We start from the raw sequence: 18,685 nt of genomic DNA, 5'->3' as shown, positions 1-18,685 counted from the left end.
GAATTAAAATAATTTGATAACGCTTTCTGTTTCATTTGTATAGGGAAAAAAAAAAATGCAAAAACATCAAAGGTTCGTGTGAAATTTGCCGCTGCTTTCCTCGTTTGATTAGTTTAAGACAGGCAGAGCACGCGAGAAGTTCACACGTACGTAAGAACGTAACTGTAACTGAACGTTGGAAATAGAGATACTGCCTTAGGTACATGCTCATTGCAGGTTGACCTGAAATGGTCGCATGAAAAATCAGTTTTTTTTTTTTACTTACTACGAATTTCCGTACATTGTGTATGCTGCGGCGGTGTCTTCGCTCTAATATGAACAATTTTTAAATTAAAAGTAGAAAAAAATTACTGCGCTAAATTATCGTATCAACTCATTTTAAAACGAGTATTTAACCTCCTAGAGATTTTCTTCTCGTTACGTACATTGCATCCAGATCTAAACAGTGAGTTATGAAACCGTTCATGGACTATCGGCCAAATATTTAATTTTAAAACTTTTTTTCAGGCTGTGGTTTTCAGAACTGCTAGTCGGTCAGTAACCATGTGTTGTTGCCTCCACATAGCTTGGGCAACTAATAGCTTCGCTTGATAATTCCTATCGGGTTGTTTAGGGTCAAAACGAATTATCAAGTGGTCTAACCATCCCGAAACTTAAAATTCCTTCGATTAATCAAAACACTTAAAATTCAGTGTTTCATTACAGAGACTTATAGCCTAAGTAACTGCTGGACTAAAGAAAATGAGCCATAGCGAGTCAGTTAAATAACGTCATTGTTTTTTCTGTACTATTTTATCTGTTCTTGTATTCATGGCTGTTTGATTTACCAAAAAAAATTTAGTATATTAACTAATAGTTTAGATTCCATGGTGTTTTTGTAGGGACGTGATAGGAAGAACAAAGAGGTGATCATTTTGTATCGCATCCCACGTTCATATTGTGACGTTCGCCAGCGGTGCCCATTGAATTGGCGAGGCCCTGGGCCGTTTACTTTTGTGGGGCAGAACCTCTAGGTTCAAAGTCGCTGCCCCGGAAAATATGAATATATATATGTTTGAATATTTTTAATACAATTTTTATTTTAAGCCAACCTTTTATTTTACTTTCTGTTATGGATCTGCTGATTCATCATAAGGGTTAGTTTCTTAATGCTAACGATAAAAAATCCGGTGAAATAGCGTCATATAAGTCTATAAAATCTCTGAAGTTATTTTGTACACGAAATCATTAAAACTCGCTTGAAATTAAAAGCAAAAGCACTTTAAATATATGAAAATAATAATTTAATTCATCCAATTTTGATTAATGTACATAGGTACAGTTCACAGAGAAAAAAAAAATGAAAAGGGCCGGTGCGGAGTCCATTAGGCGCGGGGCCCATTAGGTACGGGGCCCGTTAGGTGCGGGTCCCATTAGGCGCAGGGTCCATTAGGCACGGGGTCCGTTAGGCGCTGGGCCCTGGGAGGTGGCCCATCTTGCCCGGCTCTAGGCCGCCCCTGACGTCAGCACAGTTGCAACTTCTCAACCGCTGGATTTGGTTCCCTTGACCTAGCTGGAGCTAGCCAATCGCAGCGTCTCCCAGATAACAGTCTACAATGGCGAGAGCTCGGGAATCAAACGTCGCCTCTCACTTTCGCGCGGGTCAGAATTCCGCGCGGGCCGTTACCCCGGGGGCCCGGATCGAACCAAAGGTCACCGACGACGCCCCTGCAGACACAGCGCGCGCCCACGCGTCGTTACCCAAGAGGATGGGAATTCCTCGAAGTGACGCTTCCGAGAATCCGGCACTTGGGAACGTGGCGATGAACCTCGGGACGAAAGCAAATTTGCGTTCATCTCTATATCTCTCTCTCTGCCTTTCTTTCTCTCTCTCGGTGTTTTCGTTTGCTTTTAGCCTTCCTCGCCAAACACTTTGCACTTTAGTTTCTTAGCCCCGCCGGCGAGGTTCGGCCTCGTAGCTCGCAGGCCGTGTAGTTGCGTTCCAGTGTTCTGAACATTCTGGAATCGACATCCGCCAGACCTCATTACCAAACACAGCATAAAATTCAAATGAAAAACATATTGTCTTATAACTAGAGACAGGAAAAATTCGCGCATTCATTTCGCGATAGGCTAGAATTCAAATAGATATACCTCAGTGCTGCCTCTACTATTGGCTCACAACTCACCTGGATGACTCTGGGCCAATGAGAAAAACTCAGCTAAAGCAGCATCAAATCACTGACTGCTACGTTGGGACGTCTCACAAGACAGCAGACAATGAGTGGGTGACATTTGAATGAGTGTACGTAGAACTATGGAGTTCATGCTAGAGGTCATTGAACCCGCGAATTTTTCATGTCCCTACTTATAACTATTACATACAACTAAGAATATATTAGGACAAGCAGATTGATTTTTTAACACCTTCGTGATTTGAACAAAAATCGAAGCAAGTATTCAAAAGTGTTGAGATTGGAACCGCGTTTTCTAACATATAATCAGCATTGTATAACCCTACTACAACGTTATTCCAATATCTAGGTAAACCAATGCGAGGCCCATCAAATGAAGAATTTTGCGTGAAATCATACTAGTAGCAGGTTTTTTTAATTTAAAAATTCCAGAAAATGTACATATATTTTATTTTAAAAAGGTTTTATTTGATTTTGGCGATTTTTTTGAACTGAATCTGAAGACTGAAACCACTCTCACCTCACAGAAAATCCACCTCTCTCCTAAATGATGCTGTAGGATTTATTATAGCCTCAGTATATTTGTAATTATTAGCAACTATACCTATACGGAAAAATAGTGGAAGTTGAAGCGAAACAGTGTTGGCGAGTCTTTCAGTACTTATCAGTGCTGTGAAAAATCTAACCTCGGTTACGAGAAAATTCACTAGTTCTCGTGTTGCAAAAACACCTATAATACGAAACTCGGACACGAAAATTAACATAGAATTCTTTGAAACAGTGGTGAGCGTGATAAATATACGTTCCACACCTGCCACTAGAATTCGTTGCCGGAGCAGCTACGTAGACTATTGAATCATTTGATTGGCAGACTAAAATTTAAACCATATATAATTAAACGGCTCAGATAAAAGCGAAAAATAATAAAAAATATTAAACCCTAGATTTAGACATGATTTTCGACGAAGAATTTTATTAAAATACTGCCCATATTTTTAAAATTCGATGCACAGTTATTACTATAAATTTTTCCTTTGGCTTTGTGAACTTCGGTTCGCGCCATCCGCCACAGATGACAGAATTGTTGTTGTTACACATTTCCGTTCCTTGACTTCCGTTGCATTAACGAAATTACTCCCACCAAATGCAGTATGCCTACCGAGAGCTTTGAATCATTTTTATTTTAATAATAAAAGAATAAATACTGGAAATTATACTAGTAATCAGATTTTTAAAATGCAGGTATAATTAACCTTTATTGCCGAAATTTTTGTTGTAATAAGCAATGAAAACCACATTAACTTTTCAATTCACTTTATAAACAGTCGACGAAACAGTTCACGTGTAGATGACTTGTAATTAATTTTAAAAAATGGTGTTTAGCTATAAAGTTTAAATATAATTATGAACAAGTTTTCATATAAATAAATTGCAATCAAATATCTATCATCAATTATATGAATCACCATAATTATTTAGTCAATTGTAACATAAGCTATTATTACTGCACTCGCGCACAGATGCTACTTTTTTTTTAATAATAAAAGAATAAATACTTGAAATTATACTAGTAATCAGATTTTTAAAATGCAAGAATATTTAACCTTTAATGACGAAATTGTTGTTGTAATAAGCAATGAAAACCACATTAACTTTTCGTTGAAATATAATTATGAACAAGTTTTCATATAAATAAACTGTGATAAAATATCTAACATAACCTATTATTACTGCACTCGCCGACAGATGCTACTTTTTTTTAAATAATACAAGAATAAATACTTGAAATTATACTAGTAATCAGATTTTTAAAATGCGAGAATAATTAACCTTTATTGACGAAATTGTTGTTGTAACAAGCAATGAAAACCACATTAACTTTTCACTTCACTTTATAACCAGTCGACGAAACAGTTCACGTGTAGATGTAAGTTGTGTGCTGCCGCTGTCTTTCTTCTCCTCGGACGCATAGGCCAATCGAGTGGAAGAGAGATAGATGCGGCGCAAGCGTACAATGAGCGTAACGGGACACAGCGTAACGGAAAAATGTGCGTAACGGGACACTTTTTCGTACGTGAAGCCGGCGTTAATCGATTTATTAGACGTTGTCACGTCAAAAAGTAAAATATATGTGGAACGAAGGATTTTTTGAAAACATATTTTGCATGTTACAGTGCATAGTACCAATTACACCAACGCTTGTTCGAACACTTTTGAAATTAACAGGTGAGTAGGAATGAATGCATTGTACACGAAGCGAGGTGGACCCAAAGGCAATTCGTTGGACTCGCGTTCCAGAGTGCCTTTCCTCCCGGTCCGGCCATCTTGATTTCGGCATTCAACGGCTTCTAGACCCCAACTCCAGGCAAAAGTCTGGGATTAGGCTCTCAGCTTTAGTATCTTAAGAAAATAAAAAATTTTACAATAAATAACATTCACAATAATTTCTAAACATAAATGTTTACAATCAGGGACGTCGGAACGTTTTCATGAGTGGAGGGGGCGAAAATAAGTATCACACTTACCTCAGTTCTAGAGCGGGGGGTCCGGGGGCTCTCCCCCGGAAAAATTTGGAATTTTAGATGCAAAATTGTGCTGTTTAATGAGTTTCCGAACCAAAATATTAAATATACCATTCCAAGAATTTGATGACGTAGTAGGTATAAAATACTACTCTGACAGTAGATGTAGTACAATTTAAATAAAATACCATCTAGGAATTTGCAATCATTTTACAGTATATTGACAATCATAAATTTGATTTTCTACACAATGTGATCACCAATGCAACGTTTGTAACTACTGGTTGAGAAAAATACTACTAGGACCAAACATTTATTCTGGGAAAAGGAAGGGGGCGAAATTCTACTCTCGCCCTTCCCCCCCCCCCCCATGCATAACAGCACGGGGGCGACTCGCCCCTGCTGCCCCCCCCCCCCTGTTCCGACGTCCCTGTTTACAATGTTCAGTGAAACTTTTCTGTGGCTAAATGACTCGAGTTAGTAAGCTGTATTTTAACTTGACGCATAGGAATGTGCGAAAATGCACGCTTGCGCTTGAAGCAGCAGGGGAGGTAAGGTACCACTGGAGAACTAACATTTGGGTGTGGGCCCGGGAGGGTGGGATCGGCAGACGCGCGTGACGGGCAGTTGACCATCAGCTCCGGCCTCCGCATATGGCAGCGCGCTCCGCCCTCGCCGCTCCTTGCAGAACCCGGCTTCACACGCGCGCTGCGAGGCTCGTGCGCTGGAATATGTGTATATGTACAATATAAAGCATACATGCCCGGGTAAACATAAGGAACCCAATGGTAAAGCGAAATATTTTTATATATGTATATGCACACACACATATATATATATATATATAGTAAATGGAACTGAAACTATCTGTAAAATTATAGATATTTGTTAAACTGTATCGCTACATAAACATTTTGCATTACTGTTGGGTTTCTTATTCTTACCCGGGAATTATTTATGCTTTGTGTCGTCCCGGTGTAAGCCGTTCCCTGAATAGCTTTCCAGTATTAGATGCACACATTAACCAGCAAAATAAAACCAAAATAAATTCCAATCCATAAATATTCGTCTTCATTTTCCGTGGTTTCAAAAGAGATAACGCGTGTAAGCATTAGCAAAAATCTGTATGATTCCTCGGGTGAAGGGGCTATGCTATAATATATATATTTCCATTTCACAGTTACAATTTTGCAAGCGCAAGCGTGCTCCCTTCCCCCCCCCCCTCCCCAGGGATCACTGCCCATGCCTAAAGTCCGGAAAAATCGCGAGTTTATTGACCTATAGGATATACTGCATGATCATCTATGCAGTTACGCAAATTAGATCTGCTCATTGGCTAATGACTCGTGACACCTGTTTACCGGGATGCTCATGAAGGTTTTTCTTTGGCCGAGAGTACTTCAGATAAACTGTGGCCTAATAACTGAACCAGAAAAATAGGCAAACATATTTTAATTCTAGCCTATCGCGAATTGAATCTGCCGATTTTTGGAATTTCCACTCATGCTTGTATTAAAAAAAATTACCAAAATTTAAAACTATGCGCCAATTTTTGTAAGTGCGACAAGAAAAATTTAGTATTGTTTCCAAAAAAACATGTTTAATCATGAAAAAAATAACTTTGGCAATGTGTTGTAAAAATTTAAAGTAATTTTCTTGTTAACATATTACAAAAAATTTTTTGGCAACTGGTTTCCAAAGGAATCTTTTGGAAAAGTACAGAAGAAATGTTCTCTGTGTGGGGTTCGATCCCTACCGTGTCTCAACTTGTTCCAAGGGCACCGAATATGATATGAAGTCTATCAAGGTTGATCGGGCCTCGAAGTAACCACGGAGGCACTTAGGGCGAACTACAAGACCCGAGATATGTATAATACATTTCGGGTCTTATGTTATTAGTTGAAACCAATATGGTTATATAATATAACCACATTGGATTCAACTAATTTTAATCCGTAACAATTTTTTTTATCGTTTGGTATTGAAATTTGCAGTAATCACATATTAGATGATTTTCCAATACCCTGATATATTATTGTCTATTTATAGTATTTATTACAGCTGTAGTCATTCCCAAAAATGAATTTAATACTAAAAAAGAAAATGACGTCTCACACTGTAATTTATTTGTTGTAAATGAAACAGAAATATTCATGTAAAATTATATATATTTGTAAATGTGTACATTTACACGAAAACCACTGTATAACTACAAAGTACGTAGTGGTCGAATTAATACTCGGTTCGGATTCTGACCTGGGCATATATGCTTTCTGTTGTCCCAAGACCTCAAATTTAACCGGTCCCTGACTACCTTTCCAGTATTAACTGCACACATAAAAAACATAATAAAACAAAATAAATTCCAATTGTTGAATCTTCGATTATATTTTACATGGTTTAAAACATACGCTTGAATAAAACATTAATTAAAACATTAAATTATGCGTCAATTTTCGTACGAAATACCATTATCTCGAAAAACATATTCTATGTAGGTATGCAAAAATAACCATAGTCATGTGTTGTACAAGTTACAATATCTTTCTTGTAGTATTGCAAACTATTTCTTGGCAACTGATTTACAAAAGGAATCTATTGTAAAAGTTCAGAAATTTTTTTTTTGTACAGGGGAATACTTTTCTAACAGTCATATTTAACTTTAGGCTTTCCATTACATTATAAACGGTTCTTTAAACAATTAAAAATGTTTATTAAAAAAAAGATATAACATTGATATTGCCTAAAAACTGATGTAACCAAGATATCGACTTCCAGCTGTCATCACTCCCTCTTAGGCCTCTCTGAATAACTGCGCGACTTTAAACGCAAAATCATACTTAAGTCATAGCTCGAGCCTTCTTGAGAGAAAGTCACTTACCGTTCGCCATTTAGAGTAATTTACACCTTGTGAAGCGTGTAGGCGATTCAGTGCTACGCATGGCATTTTTGTTCGCCATAGTATTTGAGAAGGCCCTGAAAATAGTGTGCATGCCTAAATTTAAGGTGCAGTAAAAGAAAGACACGGTAGTCATGGTTAATTTGATTTCTCTAATTCATAATTACTTACAATTATATAAATTTCTGGGGATATGTTACGAAGTAGGTATATGTTATTTAATGGGAATGTCAAATTGTTATTACGAGAATGTTGTGTTGTATATACAAAGAATTCGAACACTTAAATTAACACCTCTATGGTTGGCAAAGGCAATGGTCGCAATTTCCTACACAACTTTTGTGTAGGAATGCACGCCTGCAGACACTTGTGGCATTTGTAACTTGAAGGGACTCCCGGTCAGTTTGGATGATTACGTATACTTCTTTCCTGCAGTGTTACTGATTTAGTATGCACGTCAAAACATTTAGCTATCGACAAAAAATTTCACACTACACGAATGTAGTTGTTGATGACTGCGTGTATCATAAAAAAAAAACACACTACATTGTCGCTTAAAAATAAGAATAGATTTTTTTTTAAAGGATTTAATTTTCAGTTCGTACAGAATAAAAAGAGTAAGGTAGTCTCTTTCAGTGCTCGTCAATTATGTATAAACATATAACTTCAGTTCTCATGAAGTTCGTACTGCAAATAACTTATAATAAGAAACTCAGACACGAAATTTAAAGTATAATTCTTTAAAATAATTCCGAGCGTGATAAATATACTGACAAATAAAATATTCGCTTTTAAAGTACATACCAAACTTTCTAGACGCGAATCACACTCTTACTTTCTGCACCCGCCGCTAGAATTCGCTGTCTGAATCGCTTGCCACCGTTATGCACAGATAACAGTAGGGCTCTGATAAAATACTTGAAAACCCTGGATTCGGACATGATTTTCAACAAAGAATTTTATTAAAATACTGCCCATTTTGTTAAAATTCACTAAACAGTTATTACTATAAAGTTTACGCACACGTTAGACGTTATACGTTTATGGAATTACTAGATCATTAACCCGAAACATGTTAAAACACACTTATAACACAAAGTTTACATTTATATATTTGTTTTTTTCTTAAACGACTGAAATCAGTCTGTAACCACTTCCTACAAACAAACCTTAAAATTATTGAGCTGATTCAACATTATTATTATGTTATTAAAAAAGTTTTAAAAATCCAGTGACGAAATTTGAACCACGTATCTTGAGGTTACCAAGCGCGCTTTACCGCCATGGAGGGATATGTATTACAATATTTGTAATGCAAGTTTTCTAAGGTATTATAAAACTTGAGATTATTTGTTACCATGACTGCTTTAGTTTACTAAATATATTCCAGAGTGTTTTACTATCGTAAAGTTTCATTTGTCACACCAATACGTTTGGCATTGTTTACGAAAGTGACTATATTCGGGTAAATGTTGCTACACGTGGGTCCGCCATTTTGTGTCACGTTTTCGTTCATGGACTTCCATTCCATTTTCACGAAATTACTCCTAAAAAATGCCGTATACCGAGAACTAAGCTGTTTACACGTCAAAAAAAGGTACACAAAAGTGATCAACACTGCATTTTGTGAGGATATGATTGCTTTATTTACTGTACCTTATCGCCGCACTGCTAAGGGTTTAGTATTATGAGTAATGGTGCGAAGCACATTTTTACAGACGTTTGCCTTTGTGGTGTTTGTTTACTGGCGCCAGTATAAACACACATTTACATGCTTCCTCGTGGTTTGTTTACGAGTCAGATGAAGCCCTATTACAATCACGTCAACTAAGTTAGTACGTTCGGAAACAAGTAAAGTGAGCTCTAAGTATAACCAGCATAAGCGCGTGTGTTGTACAGACGTGTAATATTGAAACAGAAGAGGTTCCACTGTTCCTCACACTCTTGACGGATAGGCATACTTTATCAGCACACCGCTTGTTTAGTTGCCTATACACCGAGGGGACAACTTCTAATTTCGCTCACTCGTATAGTCAGATATTATTACAGACAGCAGACGAGAAAGCTAAAATCACATTAGGAAATTTGTTCCGCTTAAAGATAATGGTTGTTGCTCAAAAAATGGCTGACATTACACAATAAAATAAAAATAATTTTCCTTATAGCTTTTTTTAGAATAGTTTCAGTTAATGTTTTCCGAAGCGTCGTTCAAACGACTGGTTAAAATTTTGTTTAAAATTTACGGTTTTGGAAAGCTGTACAGAAAATATTGTTTACTATTGAAATATGCGTGAAAGGAATGGTCGATGAAGGTTGGTAGCCTGTGTACTGCGCAGCGCACACCATGAGCCTATCGGCAGCCGGTACATCGCCCTGGGACAGCTTAGCCACTCAGAGTACACGTGAGTTGTCAGTGCCACCACCAAGCCCTGTATAATTGACCATATTAACACAGAATACCTATGCGGGTGTCGAACCCACGACCCCAGAGCCAGCAGTCAGTGACACTGCCCGTAGTACCAACGACGGCTAAATCAACACTCGAGTCCAAAATGTTCTCGAACAACATGTTTTAAATTCATAAATATGACTATAACTTATGAGCAGGGACTGGAAAAATTCGCGGGTTCAAAGACCTCCAGGATAGACTACACTATTCTCTTCATATTTAGACAAATGTCGCCTGTTCATTGGCTGCAGACTTGTGAGGCATCTCAACCGGGTGACTTGTGATCTGAGACTTCTTTTATTGAGGGTCTCTAATTGGCCCAGAGTCCTCCAGAACCAATTGCAGAAGAAGGACAAATGTATAATTTTTGAATTTTAGCATATCACGAGATTAAACAGCGAGTTTTTCTGGTCTTTACTTATGAGGTTGATTAAATCATGATGCATATAGAGATAAGTTGTTATATATGTTTTTTAAAGAATAATTAATGATAATTTAAAACGTTGCGTTTAAATGGAACACAAAATTTTACACACGAGATATGACTAGAGAAGGAGAGGGAATTATCACTTATAAAGGACTATTGGGAAAGAACAATTAACTAATTTGTTACTGTTCGATAGTTATTGCTGTTCATTGAATGATTCTTTCAAAGAGGAAGATTGGATTAAATTTTTTTTGACAAACGTTGTTGCTGTTTACCAGCAATGGCTAGAGTCCCGAAAAAAAATTCTCATTTTCAATTACCTCTAAAATAGATTTCACATTACTGAGACGTTTAAAGTTGGTAGCTTGTGATTAGCTTGAGGATTTCTCATTGACCAGGTGTATTCGCTATAAACATTGTGTCATTAGCGAAATTAGCTTAAAGTAATATGTATTTGAATTTTATTCTAACGCGAATGAATCTGCAAATTTTCCTGGTCCTTGGTATGTAAGAAAAAATGTGAGCGAGTCTTTTATTACTCACCAGAATGTGTAACATCCAACCTAGGTAACGAGCAAATTCGTGTGTTCTTTGTTGTGTTCTTTGTTGTGTTTTCAACTATATTTCTGGACGCGAATCACACGTAATGTCCGCAACCGCCGCTAGTTTTCGCTGACGTAGCATCTATTTTGATTATCGAATCATTCGATTTGAAGAGCTAAATTTAAAACAATAAAATAAAACGGCTCCGATAAAATAAAATAAAAAAACTTGAAAATAATTAATCCCCGGTTTCGGACATGATTTCCGACAGTAATTTTATTAAACTACTGCCCAACTTGTTCAAATTCACTAAACAGTTAATTCTTTAAAGTTTACATTTGTATTTGTGAACTTCGGTTCTCGCCATCTGCCACAGATAACAGCGCCGTTGTTGTTACACATTTCCGTTCCTTGATTTCCATCGCATTCACAAAATTACTCCCACCAAATGCCGTATTCCGAGAGCTAAGATTTTACACATCAAAATATATCAATTTCTAAGCGCAACTATAGAAATATTCAGTATTGTTTCCCAAAACATATTTTATTTATGCAAAAATAACCATACAAAGTGTTGTAAACATTTACAGTAGATTTCGTGTAGTATTGCTACTATTTCTTGGCGACTGGTTTCCAAAGGAATCTTTTGTAAATACTACAAAAAAAAAGTTTTTTTTTGTGGTGGAAACCTCTCGTAATAATATGATCTATGGTCCATCGTCTATAGACCCAGCCACAAGCTGGAGGCAGTTGACGATGATGATGATGATGATGATGATGTCTGCAGAGACGGTCTAGAAGGTGTCAGGGAATCTAGATGAAGCCCCGCCCCTTTCTCCTGCAATGCTCACAAACAACTAATACGAGACCAAATGACTTTTTCTAAGAAAAATCTTTGAAAAATAATAGTTTATGATCTCAAGGGCAGGGTCACCTGCAATGATGTGATATTATTGCATTTTTATGCCAATGCTTGATATTTATGTAGAAAAATTTCTACTCATGTTGCACTATTTAACCATTAAATTTTGTTATTTTTAGCAAATATTTTTGTCGGATATTTGCTACACTTTATTTTCTATTTGTAGAAAAGTAACACAAATATTCACATTTGAAATTTGTGACCTGAATAATTGCGCCGTGGTCAATCTCGAGAAGTATTTTTTTATTTTATTTTCCACGCGGTTGAAAAATATCTACAATTTTATTTATATAGTCCCATTTATGAGACATTTCTCCACAGGATCCCTGAACTGGCAAAAAAAAAAAACGTTCCTCACGCCCTTTTGATTAATTAATTTTCCTATCCTTTCTAACTGCTAACATTTGCGCACCTTTTTACACTAATTATATAAAACTTAGAGAATATCTGTGAAAAATATTTGGGAAAGAACAACAAAAGCAAAATAGGTATAGTATGACATTTATATTAATAGCCCTCAACTATTAGTAATGACGAAAAAAAAAATAGCATGTGCGACCCAACCTTAAGGGAATTTCCTGAGAATCTATTCTGATAATTCTATTGTATTTGTTGCTAGGCCACAAATGCAAGTACAAATTGTAAAGTGCCAAGCAAGAGATTATAATCATTAACACTTGCGTGAATTGTTAACGCTGTTTTATATGTATAATAACTAGTAATATTTAATGGAGAAAATTTGAGACGGAACAAAATAAAGATTGAAGGGGAAAAAGAAAGAACGATATCGCGATGACTTGACAGGGAAATCCTCTCACCACTATGGCGCGTGAGACCGCCACACCTAGGCGGGGGGAGGGGGAGGGGGTGGTGACGTCACGGCTCGGGCAGCGGGGCTGAGCGGGTCGTCTCGCCCCGTTTCACTTTCCTTCGTCACCCCGGGCCACGTGTCATGACATCCTTGCAGGACTGCCACCTCGCACTCCGTCAACGCACTACGTCCACTGGCTGCTGCCTCGGTTCACCTTCCCTCCGGGTCGCACGTGATTGGCCGAATGTTCTCGAAGAGAAACTTCCTCACAGCCGGTGGGGTAAGTTGACGCGATAACGTCATCAGGAGTGGGGTGTCGATGGTAGAGAAGCCTCTGGTGGCATGTTTGCATTATGGCACACTCGAATATTTACCCACTCGCACACTTGTTCTCGTACTTGCTGACTTCCATACTTCCACACATTTTTATACATTGCCATACCTCTATCTGTGAAGTTTAGACTTCTGTCACGCATAGCGGCCATTCTCCCACGTGTTTTTTAATGTTTTTATTGTGTGTGCTTAACCCCTCTCCACAATATATAAAAAACACAGTTCAAGGAAACAAGGGAAGGGCTCACTATGCCCTACATATCAAGGAATTTCTCTCTCTCTCTCTCTCTATTCCCCCCCCCCCCCTTGTGCATATTGCGTGGAAAGAAATTTCTGAAAACATTTAGAAACAGAAATTTGGACCGGTATTTGATCCTGTTTCCTCCTTTATGAAAGTTCAACGTTTTATCATCGAACCTCATCGTTTTGTGGGAATTTTCCGCGAGAGTAACTCCGCGACCGGCGTAGGAACACAACACGGAACACCAACCCTGCCAACCAGAAGTCATGACACCGGACCGAAGGGAATGTAATTACTAGGGACAGGAATTTATCGCGGATTTATCTCGTGATATGCTAAAATTAAAATAATTATACCTTATTTGCTGCTTCTGCTATTAATTCACCGCTAGTCTGGAGGACTCAGGGCCAATTAGAGACTCCAAACCAAAGAAGTATCAAATCGCAAGCTACCCAGTTGAGACGCCTCACGTCTCCATCCAATGAATAGGTCATTTTTGCCCAAATATGCAGAGAATCGTGGAGTCTATTCTGAAGGTCATTGAACCTGCGAATTTTGCTAAGTCCTTTTTTATAGGGAATATTCCTGGTCAATGAGAAACCCTCGACTAAAGAACAATAATCATTCTAAAAACTTTTGATGATGTATAGTAAAGTTGCGTCTATCCTGGAGTGAAATGAATCCGTTGTAACGAACGAACAAAAATTACTTTACTTTCTCTATAAACTCACAGTGCATCACAACATAATTTTGTAAGAAGTCACTATCTCTTCGAACAGCTGGATTTTGTTACGAAAATATTTGTGTAAACATTTAATGTGATTTTTTTTATAGTATCCGACGCCAGAGATAAGTGTGAAAACCTCGGAAGTCTGGACGCTCATGCAACTCTCACGTTAGATACTGGTTCACTAATTACAACACTCTGATTGGCTGAAGATCGACGCGGCGTTCTATTGTCCGGAAGCTCAGCGAATATCGTGGGTTGGCGTCTGGAATTAGGTGATAAATTCCCACACCGGCCAGGAAAAATAATAAAAAAAATATTTTATCACAATAATGTCTTTAGTAAGATTTTGTTGTCCTAAGAAAAGTTATGTTGGTTGAATAAATTTTTAGTTGCTTTAGAAGTAAACTCATCTTTGTCATTCCTCGAGGTTTTTTCTTAATTTAAAATTATTTTGAGGTACATAAACTTGCATTATTTTATCAATGCCTTGTTTTTGTAATTATGAAGCAAGAATTGTGAACATTTATAACTCGGTGGACAACCCTTCTAGCGATGACAGCAACATGCACCAAACAGCAGCCGCTAGCTGGTAGGACTGTGGAACACAGGAACCTCGTTTCAGAACATAGTCGCATCGTGTCGTAACGCGCTCCTGCAAGAAGAGAAGAAAGCCGAGTTCTCACGACCCGATTTGCGACCGCCCTTTGTTCCGCCGCCATTCTGCAGCCTCGCTTGTCTCTCTCAGACGGCGACCCGAGAGAGATGGCCGATAGCTCGGGCCTGCGGCGAGGTCGTGCGCTGGCGGGGTCAGTACTGCACGCGCATCCACACTCGCGATACTGGCGCCGCGGGCAGTCTTGCGTCCGCAGGTGAGAGGCAGGGAACATTCATACGCTTATGTGTAGGGACACGCAAAATTCGCGATTTTAGTTACTTCTAGGATGGACTCCACAGTGCTGTGTGTACACGGTCACATGTCACCTGTTCATCTGCTGTCAACTTTTGAGACGTCTCAACTTGTTGAGTTTGGATAGTTTACTACTTGAGTGTTTCTAATTGACCAGGTGTATTACCTATAAACATTTTGCCAATTATGAAATCAGTTTAAAGATATTCATTTTTTAATTTTATCCTAAAGCCAAATGATCTGCGATTATTACCGGTGCCTACTTATTTAGCAGAAAAATATTTCTCAAATTGCTCCCTCACTCTCTCTCTCTCTCTCTCTCTCTCTCTCTCTATATATATATATATATATATATATATAAACACATACACATACAAACATACATAAAACCTTTCAAACGCATATTTCGTTTAATAAGGCTACATAAATAATTTATCAGAAAAAATATAGGTAACAAAAATGTATCCCAGCATCAAACCGAGAAATTTTACCTCATTGTACACGGAGAAAATGAACAAATTTGCAATTCCACTACACTGATAAAAGTGACGTGTAGCGTATTACCTGCTAAAATCATCCACTCGTTTGTCCAGTCAGCACGAATGCTTATCAATGTATTAGAATTTAAATAATACTGAAGTCTTACAAGTTATGTTTGTTATTTAATTGTTTAGTCAGTTCTGTAAATGAAGAGATTTCCCTCTACATTTCTCACAATAGTGCTCTTCCATTTGTAGTTGGATTACATATTTTCTCAACTGTCATAACTTAGAAACACAAAACGCCGAACCTCATGCCTTAGAAACATCATAACTTAGAAATACACAATTTATAACTTTCATAACTAAGAAAAACACAACTTAGAACTTAGAAGAACATTACTTATAAATACAGAATGCCGAACCAGATAACTTATAATCATCATAATGTAGATACACGCAAATTAGAACAAACATAACTTATAAATAAAATTCTAAGTTATGTGTTTCTAAATTGTGTTTTCCTAAGTTATTAGAACACCCAAACTGTTTCTGACAGTGTCTTCTCCACGTGGACATTTTTCGGAACCTTTCCACTAAGTTCCTGTGCTGCCTGTACGTACGTAGCTCTGCACCTTGCTCTTGCCTTAAGGTGACCTCCCAGGAAAAGGTTGGAATGCACCATCAGGTAGATAATAATTTGATTGATTTACAAAGCCACAACCGATTCGATTATATACAGGATGAAGTTGTTCAACTGCATCACCACTTCGTCCGCCTGTTCTTGCGGCACTTCCTCACCGGATGATTATTCGGCAGCCTTCCAGTTACGATCACTCCTAGAGTCATCGGTGTATAGCCCTTCATCATCAGACTTACCCTTAAAGGGTCTCGTCCTTAGGCTCAGGCTTCCCCGTAAAAGTTTTGGCCGAAGCCGCACTACCGGAATTCCCTATAGCCGCCTTGCTCCTGGTGTCCACATTATGGTCGCCGCCGGAACTGTCTGAGACTAGTTCTCCTCTTATTCGCTTCAGAGGGTCCTTCATTTTCGACGGTCCCTCTCCAGGAGAACTAATTGCAGTCTGACAATTCAGTGAGTGACGGTACTCTGGCTCGACATGGCTCCAGGCTCGCCATCCTCACCTCCTGTCGTCTACATTTCCCTGGCTAAGTGTACCAACTTGATCGAAGGCCTTGTGGCTCTAGCCAACGCAGCCATACTCAGCCAAACGCTTCGCCGTGGTGAGGAATCCACCCGATGGAATTATAGCAGCCATTACTCGCGTACTGATGACCTGCCTTCATTACCACTCTATACTACGAGAATGTCTATTTGCGGGGGTCGCAAGGGGGGAGGGAACGAAATTTCCTGGGGGGAGGGGTTAATAGACACATCATCTCTGGATACGGTGCTTGTGTGTTGTACACTGCCCATATTTTGGCCTACATGCATGCAACAAGCAGAAAACTTTAAAATATACAGAAAGTTTTCCATAAGACATAGTTTTGACATCAAAGCTGTTTCACAGTCGGCGTTTATAAGTACAGGCAGCCCCCACCCCCTTGAGAAGGGCTTCATAGTTCCAGGGGGGAAGGGTGCCCATCCCGTTACGCAATGCTACTTCTTCCAACTTGTTTCCTAGAAGCGCTGTACGCAGGTGGAACCAGGATTCGCAACTTCTGACAGAGCGCACCTGGGGGGCAATGGGGCGGGAGCACGAAGAACCCCGAGAGGTCCCTGGGGATGGGCAGGGGCCGGACATCCCGCCTGGTGGGCGGAGGGGAAAGCGGGCCCGCCGCTCTCCGAGGGTCACGTGGGGCGGAGAGGGAGAGACGCTCGCCTCTTCCTCCGGCGCCCGGCGCGTCGCCAGTGTTGTGTCCTGCGCCGGCGTCGAGTGGTTGGGCTGGACCGCGCGCGACTACTAGCACTCTCGACGATGGTGCTTCCTCAGTGGTGAGTGCTGCAACCCCTTGCTTGCCGCCGAGCACTATCCTGACATCATTAGACTATGTTGCTTGTCCACTTTCTTCGAGTCTGCTGTAAACGAATATATATGTTTATATATATATATATATATATATATATATTTTGAAATTATACTTCTCTAAGCGCTTTATGAAAAAAAAAAAAGATGAGTTTGAGTTCTTACGATGCGCGCGCACCATGCAATGAAATTTTCACAGGATGAAAAAAGGTAACATACAAAAAAAAGGCGACACACAAATAAAAACTATATATATGATTCAGTTATGGATATTGAATACTGATAAATATCATTAAAAACTTTTATTTATTGTGAATATTAGTGATATATTTTGTGTTTATAAACTTTTTCAAGTGTATTTATATAAGTGAGTTTACTTTCCCATATGCATAATCTTTTAGCATCATAAATTATTACATTATTATTTAATAAATAATTTAAATTAATTAATCAGAATAGACATTAAAATATTTATTGATTTTTAATATTATTAAAATATGTCTGGAATTTTTATTAAATTAAAAGATTAATTTTTAACACGTGTTATATTAATATTGAATATTTTTTTAATTTGATTGAATTTATACTTTACCAGCCGTATTTATAATATCACTCCAGTATTTTATTATTTTATCTCTATTAATTACTTGCATGACAAATGAAAGTTTTTTTTTTTGCACCAAGTAAGAATAACTTCTAACGCGCGTACATAAGTACACGCGCCCATTTTCTTTTGTAAAGAAGTCAGAACATGCTGAGCACGCTTTAAACATAAACGAATTTGGCCTCTGCTTTGACAGCAAAATCTATTTCTGTATTTTATCACGATACACGTGATACCTTTAGTTAAATATGTATCTGATGAATATATTTTTGCATAATTAACTTTAACATCCCGTATTCAATATGATGGTGGCCTTCCCCTTCCCCTCAGCCCCTTCCGAATTAACGTACTGTATACCAAACAGAATTGCAACTTTTCAGGCCAAAAGTTAAAGTTGCTGGATATTTCATGGCACAATTCAAGTTTCTCTAAGCTAAATTTAAGTATATAATTTTACTATATACTCAAAACCGTTGAAAGATTTTTTACTTCATTGAATAGATTTAATGAGATAAGTAATATTAACGTTCTGAATTAGTCATTAGACATGACTTTCAACATAGGAAGTAAAAATTCTGAAGGAAGAGGGTTGGGCGTGAATAGTAGGACAGAAAAACGATAAAAAACGGTCCGTAAAATATGCTAAAGGAGTATGTTTT

This window comes from Bacillus rossius, chromosome 3, assembly GCF_032445375.1.
Source record: "Bacillus rossius redtenbacheri isolate Brsri chromosome 3, Brsri_v3, whole genome shotgun sequence".
Lineage (NCBI taxonomy): Eukaryota > Metazoa > Arthropoda > Insecta > Phasmatodea > Bacillidae > Bacillus > Bacillus rossius.
Note: the sequence above shows the minus strand (reverse complement) of the source record.